Here is a 12,759-nt window from a genome sequence, read left to right as displayed (position 1 = left end):
AAAAAAATATCAATCTAATTAAAACAAGAGGCTCTTGAACCACAACACTCACCCGAGTCTCATTTTTCTCTGTATTCCCAGGAAATAAAAAAAAAAAGATCCATACTGTACTCAAACCCCCAAGGGGTAATGGCTACCAAACTTAAATTGATCTACATAACATTGGGATGATTCAATATCAATATGATTAATACGGTTATATGGCTTTGCTCTTCTACAGAGAAGATGATTTTTAATTTTTAAAGATTTTTTCCATGTACTATTGCATTATGTAAAATCTGTTAAGTCCAGTGGTTCAGAGAACAAATCTAAACAAGAAGTCTGTGAGCCAATGCTCACTAGTAATACCCCTGCTCTGATGTAAATATATGTTCTCATGTAGAAACACAGATATAGAGAATTTACGGATATAGTGAAGTTTTTTGGAATCCCCAGCAAAATTCTTAACAAATCCTAAGAAAATATTACAGCTATAACAAACTCTGATATAACGAATTTACAGATATAGCAAACTGATTTTGTGTCCCGTAGAGATTAAAAATAATAAAAATTACATTTTTTATAATGAATTTTTATAATGAATTGCAAATTCAATATATATACTTTAACAAATTCGTAATACAGATATAACGAATTACGGATATAGCGAAGTAATTTCACAGGTCCCTTGGACTTTGCTATAACTGAGTTTTACTGTATATACACAAGTTCAGTTGCGACAGAAATTTGGTATGGACAGACGCATGGATAAACAGGAAGTAGACATCTGATTCGTATAAAAATGAATCTTACCATATTGCATGCGAAAACAAGAGCACCGCTAAGTGGAGCATCCCCTCACAGAGGAACTTCACCAGTAATGGTAATGTCTCCATACGAGAGAATAATTCTCAAGAGGGATGTTAAGAAAGATACAATCACCTAGTTATCAAGGGCACCCACTATTACTATATAAAGTTTACAATAAGGTAAAGTACATAAAATGTATTGCAACACTAATTAATTTTTTAACAAAAGTCAAAGTTGATATTATCTTGGGGGGGGGGGGGGATGGGGGATCCATTTTTAACAAAAATTAAAAGTGCATATCATATTGGTGGGGAGAGGTGGGGGCATAACATGCATACGTAATTGGGCAGTTTCCCTTATTCCTAGCAGAAACATATCACGTATGCTCTAAGTTTCAGTAATTTACCTATGCAATATGGATAAAATCTGAGAATACCTGTGGAAGCAATATTTTTTCGTAATGAAAAATAACAATATGTCAGTGTTGAGAGGTCAATGAAACTTGCGAAATGTCTTTATAGCTTTCAGAAGAAATAAGGATAAATTCTATATTGTAAACAGACACATGTGGAAATTTAATAATGAAACTGCAACGTTCATCAAATTATTTCAATTACTCAGTGTCAGAGATGACACTTTTAATTCAGACAGATTGTCTCAAGATACGCACAATAATATGACAATATAAATATGCAAATACATAGTAGAACTTACTGAAGCGAGTCTATCGAAGCGATCCGAATTTACCAGTTTGATTAACAGGAAGTGAGTATTGTCAAGTCGTATATAAAATTTCAGGGCTTGAAGGTACGCAATATTTAAAGAAATATTTCACTGATTAACTTGAAAATGAATAGGATTTGTCCTTTCACAATCCCACATAAGTATGTGGAAGCTGAGATTTGATAGTACAAAGGTTCTCCTTAAATCTTGTTAACAAGCTGTAACGGACACACTAACACACACACAAACACACACATATATGCACAGTAGCGATGCTATATCCTCTCCGCAACTAGCTGCGCGAGGGGATAACAAAGAGTGTGCTAAAAACACAAGGGTAAAACAGTTTACCCCCCTCTCCTTTGGAGCAGGGGTATAATTTTGTAAAGTTAACAGACAGACAGATAAATGGAAAAACTTAGATCAGAAAGCTCAAATGAGCCTCTGGCTTCAATAAGTTAAAAATGGCTTCTCAACAAGTTTTTATTCTGAACTAAACATTTAATATATATATATATATAAATTCTTTCAAGTTCATGCAAAACAAGTGGCACTTATGAAATCTTTGAACAATGGGGAAAAACCTATACGTACAAAAATGAGCTAAAATTTAATTAGGCTCTTGTGACCTGACAAAAATTAATATATGTGTATCTGATGTAGGGGATGTGTAAGTGAAACTTCTCACCTGCTGATAGTTTTGTATTTACATCCCACACTTTTCCATGTTTTTTCCCCGTTTTTACATGGTTAATATGATTACACTTTGTATTGCTGCAACAGACCTGAAATGTGAATGTAAAACCAATGAATCCCCAGTTACAGGTCACTGTAATAAATTCATTCACCGTTAATGAATATCAAATGCTGGGGAAAAAAAGAATTTCAATATGCATCATTTCAAATATGATAAAAAAAATATTGTAAAACCTTTCAAAACTTTTAATAAGGACATGGAATAATGCCTATTTTACATTGAGAAAAATCCATGAAAAAAAACCTTTCAAGCTTTCAAAGTTGTTTTCTAACTAACTGGACATAAATTTATGAGTTTATACCTTTAACAAAGAAGCTAAACCATGTGTCAGTACAGAAATTGTGTGTGAAAGTTGCAATGGTAAGCCACATTTACAACATCCCCGCAAGCCCTCAGCTAACACTCCAAGTTCTACCACTCTCCTTCCCTCCTTCCAATCCTCAGATGTAGTCACTTCTCCCCCATCCACCACCTCCTCTCTTTCCAGTATATTTAAATTTGGCAATTCTATTAATAAAGAATGAATAAATAAAAATTATCACCAGGATACACATAACGTTCTTTACTATCTACACATGCTGACAAGTTGACTACTTTTGATACACTTACAACAGTTCATAGTGCCGATATACAGCATATTTTTGACATTTAAGATGTAAGTATATGCTATTTAGCATGTGCATATATGCATAACAAAATTCATGCATTCATGGTGTTGGGATAGTTAACTTGACAGGGTTGTGCATCCAAGTTCTGCTGTTTTGTTCCATTTTACTAAGAAGTAACACAATATAAACAATTTATTTCTATTATTATGGTTTTGGGCCAGTCTTTTTAAAATTTACTGGCCCAATGTGACAGTGAAAGTACTAGACTGCTGAGTTAAAAAATTGACCAGTAAAAATTTAAGCGATAGCCTGAGTGGCCAGTGAAAAAAAAAGTAATTATTTTTAGTCCTGGACCTGTTATAAGATAAATAAACCATCCTGATCAGTGGCGGATCCAGGAATTGCATAACAGCGGGGCGCAGTAGAAGGCAGGGGGTATGGGGTACTGCATTGACCCCCAGTGGGTCTAGGGCAAAGCCCTGGTGGGTGCCTGGAAACTGATGAATTCTTACAAATAAGAGATGTTTTTTCCTTGATTTTAGGATAATGGACATAAAAGTTCTACATACAAAAAATTCAAAAGGGGGGGGGGGGCTGGCCCTGTATCCACCTTTGCTGATAGAGATTTCCAAAGTTTCTCCAAATATGTTGTTGAAATCCATTTTATTTGTTTTCAATCTCTTATTTGCTATGACATCTCAACCACACATACATGATGACACAGCCTATTCACACTGTGTTACAAAAATACAAACAATTAATGAATAAAGGTAAAGGGAAAATCAAAGAAAATGTAACAACAGAAAATTCAATGTTTTGTAGTTGTATATGGAATTTATTTCAATCATGAGACAGGATTTTTTTTTAAAAATAGATTTTCATTTGTGTTTTCAAAGACACTTGTGAAAATATAAAAAAAATCCTATCCCACTAGTGAAATAAATTCCATATTCAGCTACAAAACATTAATCATCCGCTATGTATCATGATACACTGGAACTGCATCTCAGTATTGTGATAAATATTGTGAGATTTCACCTTTCATACATTTTTGCATAATTTGTGTCAATCTGTTTTGTAATGTAACTTTCCATCACAATGTGAAGGGATCAAATGAGTATATTATTTCATCAAGCTTTAACATTTTATAATCTTTGAACCACAGCAATGAACAGCAAAAGTAAATTAAAAAAATATATATCTTATATATATTTATTACATGTAGGTTAAACTATAAAAAAAATTAACATATAGGCCTATGACTTAAAATGTTATAAGGACTAGAACGGCGCACTGTAATGGACATCATGTGCCTTCCTTTAATATTTCTAAGATAGATCTAACATAGATGCAGATGTGCAAACTGGTTTTTTTTTTTTAGATATGATACACGTATGTATACAAACCTTGATCATGATCAATGTTAACAGGAGTTGCACTGGCGGAGTAATTGTGGTCTCTAAGAATAGCTCCCCTAATCCATCGGGTCAATTGCCCTGCAGATACTTTTTCATATCTCTCCTTCTTCGTTTTCGAAACGAACCCATGGCGTCTGTACTTTGGTTTCACCATCTTAACCAAAGTTTACGCGCCGAACGTTACTTCACGTCTGCTTTTTACTTACATTATCGTAATCCGTCTCAAATGTCTTAATTTTCCGCGAAATATAAAATAGTTATTATATGTTTTCTTCTGGCACAAAAATCAATATTATGTTACTTTCTACGGATAATTATTATAATTACTTAAAATAAACTATTATTTTTCTGTCATACTGAATTCTTTATTAAAACGACATTCAGACCAATTTCCGGCAGTTCGAGTTGCGCGGTGTATTCAAATTCGTCAGAAGCGAAACACCTTAAGTGTTCTGGTCCTGGCCAGGGCTCTATTAATTTGTATTCTACTGAGTGAAGTTATTCCCCTTTGCCATTCACCTTTGATAATTAATCACTGTAGATAAAGTATTTGAAAGGTTAATAGAATAAGAGAATTATGCAAGAACACTTATTGTATAATACAGAAAGTACTTTCTTAGTCTAAATGATCAGGTAGACTTGGAAATAATACATGATTAAAAATGAAACAAAAATAACATATCTTTTTAAATGATATTCAAAGGCCAAGTGAGGTCAATGTGAGAGGTAATAGACATTTTGTTAAAAGTCTGCATGGTAATAGTGATAAAGGGGGGACAGATAGATAGATACTAGAACAATTATTTTGTTGAACTTAATCGTACTATTTTTTTTGCTTTTTTTGCAACAAAGCTTCATTTATCAGTTTATGGATCCTCTAAATTGTTGTACTCAGGTGACCGTTAAGGCCCTTGGGCCTCTTGTCTGTTTTCAACCTTTAAAACGTTTGGCTTTTCCAAAATTGCTAAACGCTACACGGTTTGCACGAAACAAAAAGTGCACGAAAGTCACACGTTTTTTTTTTTGGGGGGGGGTGTCAGTGTGGTTTAAATACACGAGTAGTGAAGCATATCAATTTTTGCCAAAATGTTCGATTTTCATATAGAATAGGTTCAAACTTTTTGGGGGTTGGGGCAAAAACAAAATAGATTTTGCATTCTTATTAAAAAAAAACTCTTTTCAATGGTTCCAGTAGACCCATTTTTTAAAATAAAAATGCTTAATTATCAGTCACACACAAATTATCAATGAGAATATTATTCAATAAATTAAATGAATGCTCTAAAGATGACATTAATAAAAACATATTTTTTGAAAAATATTATTTTTAATATACTGCTGGAAGCGGGATTGTCCTAACTTTGTACGCCCTGATTCTTTGATACAACTAAAACGTGTGGCATCGTTTTGATGCTGTTTGTATCGATTATCAGACATACAGAGAAAATGTAAAGAAAAAAACAAGAATTACTTTGATGTCTGAAAACCCAAAAGCGACGTCGGTTATCAAAAGGGATGAGCATGTGTAAGAAAATTGTTATTTGGTGGAAATGCTGTTAGAAACGACGTCAATAATTAAATCGATAGGAATTATCGGAATGTTTCCAGTTCACTGATTTATACTAAAGGGAAAAGAAGAAAGGTGTAATTAAACTCCAAAGTTGATCAAATTAACAGTTTACAAATAAAAATGTCATCTTTATTCTTAATTTCATTTTATATTAAATTCACTGCTTGACGTGTAGACCGTTCCCTCGGATGAGACCGAGGTCCCGTGTCGCAGTAGGTGCTGGCAAGATCAATGGCTCTAAGTGCCGAGTAAATGTCTAAATTTGCCGCCCTCAACAGGCAAGTAGTGGCTTCTCCGTATGTAAAATCATGGAAAAGATGATCAATGAACGCCTTATATGGTTTCTGGAAAAAACAATAATGTTTTAACAAATATACAATGTGGTTTTGGAAAAAAGTACAACTGACCATCTATTAGGCTGGAAACTTTGATATATTCGAGATGCCCTCATTAAGAAAGATCATGCCGTATTATATTTTTCGACTTGGAAAAAGCCTACGATGCTGCTTGGAAAAACGGTATTTTGAAAGATCTTTTTAATATTGGCCTCAAAGGAAATTTACCTATATTTATCAAGAATTTTATTAAATGGTAGAAATTTTAAAGTACGGCTAGTGTGTACATTCTCAAACAATTTTGACCAAGAAATTGGTACCACAAGGAAGTCTCCTATCAGTCACATTATTTAGCATTAAAATAAACAGTTTAGCTGAAGTCCTTAAAAAAGATAATTATGCTTGGCAGTTCGTATGTTGATGACTTTGTCCTTTGTTACAAATCCAAAAATATGAAGTCCACTGAGCGGAAGTTACAGTCGTATCTAAACAAAATTCAAAATTGGGCTGATGAGAATGGGTTTAAATTTTCAAAAAACAAAACTGCATGTGTACATTTCTGTTTTAAAGAAAAGTCCAAGACGATTCGCATTTGCTATTAGATGGCGATCGAATAAAAGAACTTAAAGAAATAAAATTTTAGATGTCATATTTGATAAGTTGTCTTTCATTCCACACATTAAAATCCTTTAAAGAAAAATGTACAGAGGCTCTAGATATAATTAAAGTTATTGCAAACACTAAATGGGGAGCAGATAGAAATACTTTTCTTAAGCTCTATCGCTCTCTAGTCAGATCAAAATTTGACTATGGTTGTATTGTTTATGGATCAGCAAGTTTTCTCAGGAACTATTCATCGCGATTGCAGATGCTTGACATTGTTTAGGCATGTCATATGGTGGGATTCATTTTTGTACGAATCATATGTCAACTTCCTGTTTATCAGTGCGTCTGTCTGTACCACACATAGCAAATTCTGGTCGCAGTTTTCTCAGCAACTATTCATCGCAGATGCTTGAAATTTTAGCACACTCTTTGTTTAGGCATATCATATGGTGGAATTTGTTTTTGTGCGAATAAATCTGATTAAAATCAGATCCTTTGATCCGCTCACATAGATCGCTACACAAGGATCTGAAGCCATTCAGGAACCCCATTCAGGATCATCTCCTGGTGACCTTTCTAATAAAAATATTCATTTAAATTTTGACCAGTCAGAGAGATCGTTCTTAAGCAATATTCGGGAAAATGAATGTCGAAGTGAAAGTAGCTGTGGAGAAGATCTTATCGTTTCATACAAAACAAAGAGGTAAAAAAAAAACAAGGCAAGAAAATACTAAATATACTTCTGTATAGAAAAAACTGTGGTCATTCTTTGACAGGCTATGGAAACCAGGTCACAATTTTCCATTCGTGTACCATCGGGGCTTTCACTTCTGCAACTTAATTCCGAGATACTTCTAAATTCTTCAAAGCAAACGTTTATTTGAAAGGTCACCAAGAGATGACCCTGAATGGGGTTTCTTCAGATCCTAGTGTAGCGATCTATGTGAGCGGATCAAAGGATCTGATTTTAATCAGATTGTGTGCGAATCTGATATCAACTTCCTGTTTATCCATGTGTCTATCCATAAATGAACTTGTGTATTTACATCAGAGCAGGGGTATTATTAGTGAGCATTGGCTCAAAGACTTCTTGTTTTCATGGATAAAAGCTATTTGGCCCCAAAAAACTCGTAAACTTATCAAGAAAATCAAATTTCATTTACATGTGTTTTATTTCACTGGAATGTATTTCAGAGTTGATTTTTAAACAAAAAATACCATCTTGACAACTTGTACCCAAAAATGCTGTTCACTGATGTCAGATTAAAGCAAATTTATCCCTAAAAAAATTCCTCTAAAATCCAGAGAAAAACAGATTTCTAAAATTAAACCTTTTTCCTTCAAAAAAAGGGGGAAAAACTTTAACCAGAAGTCTCTGATGAGACTGAAGCTCTACTGGTGTGTACTTCGTGTATCTTAGTACATGTATAGTGTACTTATGTACCCAGTCTTACTAAAATTAGACTAAAACTATTGAAAGTATTTTGAAAAATTGTTTGCAGACAGACAGACAGCTAGACTGACAATGGAACCTTACTACGGAATAAGTCTCTATATGGAGATTACTATGAAACTAGTCTCTGACCAGTAGAGCTAAAAACTACAACACCAATTGAGTCAACATGAGCCTACTTTGAGAGTAGAACTATGACTTCAGCTAGTAGTGTCAGCAATAGTATATGCACCACAGTTGGGTTTGTTGTTTCACGTCCCTCTCGAGAATTTTTCACTCATATGGAGACGCCACCAATTGCCGGTGGAGGGCTACAAAATTTGACCTATACTCGGCACTTAGGGCCATTGAGCAGAGAAGGATCTTTTTCGTGCCAGCACCTACTGCGACACAGGATCTCGGTTTATACGATCTCATCCGAAGGACCGGTCTCCACGTCCCACAGTGGGATTCGAACCCGCGACGTAAGGATCAACTCCTTACTCCGCGACTCTATAGCAGACGCTCTAACCACTGCGTCTCGCGGGCTGCCATGATTACTAAACATAGAAATTTCTGTGAAATACTTCCAAAATGCTACTCCTCCTTCAGTTTTGATCTGATTTCATTGAACCTTTGCACAAGTAGACTACACTGAGATAATACTATAACATAACTTTATATTAGTTTTGATTTTGATTAATGGTCTTGCCATGGTTACTTACATGTATAATAGAAATTTTGGTAAAATTCTTTCAACAGGCTAGTCCACCAACAGTTTTAACCTGATTGCAATAAATCTTACCACAAAGCAACGGAACCATGGACTCTATCTGTATATTGCTGTTGCAGAGATTCAAGTGCAAGTGCTACTTTTCTCTTCCTTTGTTATAAATACAAACCAGTAGAGCTAGTCTCATCAGAGACTTCTGGCTGTAATTTCTGTTTACAAATAGTAATTTATGAATTGAAAATATATTTTTTTTCAATCGTATCACACTGCAGGAATAATGTTACAAGATGTTAATTGATTGCAGATATTAGATACCATATATACATGTATTATTTGATTATCATTCGTATCATACGTACTTTATGTCATGGTAAATTAGTTATGAGTGATAAAAAGAAATATTTTCAGAATTTGGTGATGAGACTGTGAGGATCCTGACCAGGCAATTTAAAGACTTTCTTCAAAAGCGGTGTGTTGACACTGTGCCATAGTTGGAGAGTGGGAACCTTTAAAACAGCTATTGTACACTACATGTATGCTTAAATATTATAACCCTTCAGTGACCTGCAACTTAAAATAATTACATGGATGATTGTTATGTTAAGGGGCTAAAAATTAAAGGTTTTGTTTTACACTTGTGTTTACAGTGAGAAGATTTTTGAGAAAAATTGATGCTGATTAACTTGAGGTACAGACAAAAGATTCCAAACATCTTAGATCTTGTTGATTTTGTGTTGTCATTGCCTGCCAGTTTCTCTAGGCGTGACAGGGGTGTTTTTGTTATGAATTTGACAAAAACTGACTAGAAGAGTCAATTGTTGGAACATTCTCTTTCCCAACTCCCCCATGGGGACCCGGAGTAACTAGAGTAGGTCCCTGGCACCCTCTTGCGTGTCGTAAAAGGCAACTAAATGGGGCAACCTGTTGACCGTGGGTTGCAACCTGTGTTGGTGGAGAAGGGGGTCCTATTAGCTGAGATCTGCAGTTGCTGGGTGCAATGCACCTGATAGGCCAACATCCACTTAAACCCCATATTCATCTAAACGGGAGGTCAAGTTTCGCTCGACTTGATCAATCGACTGGTCACACCGAGCTGATTTTATTGACATGCCATAGTATTGACGTATTCGTAAATTTCCAATACGTCGACGTTTCCATGTTAAAATATATATATATATATATATATATATATATATATATATATATATACATATATATATATATATGTTTGAGTATAGTTTCTTCGTATCCTATTGGTGTCATTCTTACTGGATATCCGTTTGACTTGACATCGCCCTTGTTGGCGCTCCGTGGCAGGCGGAGAACAAGAATTCGTGAATTTTTATTCATATAATCATGGCTAATACATAAAAAAAAATGTTACCCATCAGGTTAAGAATTGTCTTTGAATGATGAGCAGATAACTTTGACTCAGAAAATTCCAATTATTTGCAGTTTCCGTGCATTCTCTTCGCAGAGGTTGTACATACAGAAATGAAATTTGGTATACACATTTGTCTTAAAATATCTAGGTCAAGTTCTGTTTTGGGTACGATCGAACAATTTTTGACAGAGTTATGGCACTTGAACATAGGAAAATTCCAATTATTTGCAGTTTCCGTTCATTTTCTTCGCAGAGGTTGCATGAAATATGAGATAACGAATAGTATTCAAGCTCAAAAGTCCATTTAACATTACAAAATAGCAGCAGAGCAAACACGAACCTCCAAAACATCAGAGGTGGGATCAGGTGCCATGGAGGAGTGAGCATACCCTGCCGACCGGTCACGCCCGCCGTGTGCTCCTTGTCATGATCGGGAAATAACGGAAAAATCCGTCTACAATTCAGTGTGTAAATAATGGCTTAACAATTAGTATGAAAAACGTCAGTCAGCATTTTACTCAATGATAAATTGTATTTGCTGAAATGAAATTTGGTATACAGATTTTTCATAAAAATATCTAGGTCAAGTTCTGTTTTTGGTACATGTACTATCGAGCAATTTTTGACAGAGTTATGCCTCTTGGACTTAGAAAAATTCCAATTATTTGCCGTTTCCGTTCATTTTCTTCGCAGAGGTTGTACATACTGAAATGAAATTTGGTTTATAGATTTATCATAGAAATATCTGGATTGATTTCTGTTTTTGGTACGATCAGGCAATTTTTGACAGAGTTATGCCCCTCGGACTTGGAAAAATTCCAATTAATTGGGGGGGATAAGTGTTTAACAAACATCTTTTGTTTTATTTTTAATAGGAATTCATCTGCATTTATTAATTCAACTGTTTTCTTGTATTTACAGTTTTATGTCCGTCGGATGGACGTTAAATTGCGCCCCATGTCACAACCCCTTGGCACGTTAAAGATCGTTTTTTCTGGTGTCCGGAAAAAGAGTAGGTTCACTGGGGGGTCTCCAAAAAGTCAAAAATCCTACAAAACCATCCAGGGATTATTTTCCTGCCGAAATATCGCCGACTCGGCTATAAACAAAAATAATCAATCAATCTTTCCCAACTAATGGTCATCAAACTTCACTCTTTAACCCACGTCTAGCCATTCATGCTTGGAGCACAAGTATGTAGTGACTGTTGAGGTGAGAAAGTGCAAGTAGCATAAAATGAAAGCATTTTAAATTTGACTTATTTATACAGACACCAGGAGAAAAAGTATGTTTTAAAGGATGTATAAAATAAAGAAGATCGTTTACTACCCGCTTAAAATGACAAACGCAGCACAGTTAAGGTTAGAAAAAGGAGGAGGGAAATATTAACTTTGACATCATTAAAAAGAGGGTACGGTTTTGGTTTTATTGTGCCTAAAAATTTAATGTTCTTACAAGTTATGAATTTGGCTTAAATATGAGTTGAGTAGATAAATGTGAAAAATCATGAAAGAATATGGCATTTAGGAAGACCATTGTGGAAATATGACGTCATTAATGTGTTACATTTTTAAGTTTTAAACATAAAAATCATCAAAATGAATTATTAAAGGGGTTACTTCCCTAAAGAAAATGGTGTTCACAGCCGTTGCCAACTTTAATTTTTTGAGTAAAATCCTTTTAAAAATCAGATTTATCAAAGTCTTTGTGATCGATGCATGTGCTGTGCATTATTTTATAGAAAATTCTACTAACAAGAGGTCCACAGGCCTTATAGGTCACCTGAGTATCATGCAACAACTTTCCAATAATTGAATTTGGTTCATGTTTTAAACCAGAGGCCATGAAATTCACAAGTCTGAAAGAGGCACCATTGCTAATCATAACTATACACTTAGCATGCTTACTTTGATATTTAATACCCAGAGGCAGATCAGAGGAACAAAGAAAAATGCATTTCCATTATATAATCAGTAGTGCCCCACCCCACAGGAACCACTGACCCTTGGGCCACATATTTCACAATTTTCGAAAAGGCACCTTTGCTCATCATAAATGGTTGATTAATACCGAACAGCAGATTCCAAAGCATTAATTCATTTTCAGTATATGATCATTATAGCTCCCCCCATGGTACCCCTGGCCAAGGGGCTATATAATTCATCATTTTGGAAGAGGCACCATTCCTCATTATAACTATGTACTTAGATTATCAGCATAATACCTAGGAGCAGATTTTCAAAGAATTAATGCATTTTCACTATATAATCATTAGAGCCCTGCCTAACACCAGAACCCCTGACCCAGGGGCCTTGAAATTCCCAATACTTGAAGAGACACCCTTCTTCATCATAACTATGTACATAGTTTATCGGCTTAATACCCAGGAGCTGAGGGGAAGATT

Source organism: Saccostrea echinata, unplaced genomic scaffold (genome assembly GCF_033153115.1).
Source record: "Saccostrea echinata isolate AGI-Se365-2 ecotype Australia unplaced genomic scaffold, CSIRO_AGI_Sech_v1 ptg000025l, whole genome shotgun sequence".
In the NCBI taxonomy this organism is placed as follows: Eukaryota; Metazoa; Mollusca; class Bivalvia; order Ostreida; family Ostreidae; genus Saccostrea; species Saccostrea echinata.
The sequence above is the reverse complement of the archived record's forward strand: the minus strand, read 5'-3'. Positions refer to the sequence as shown.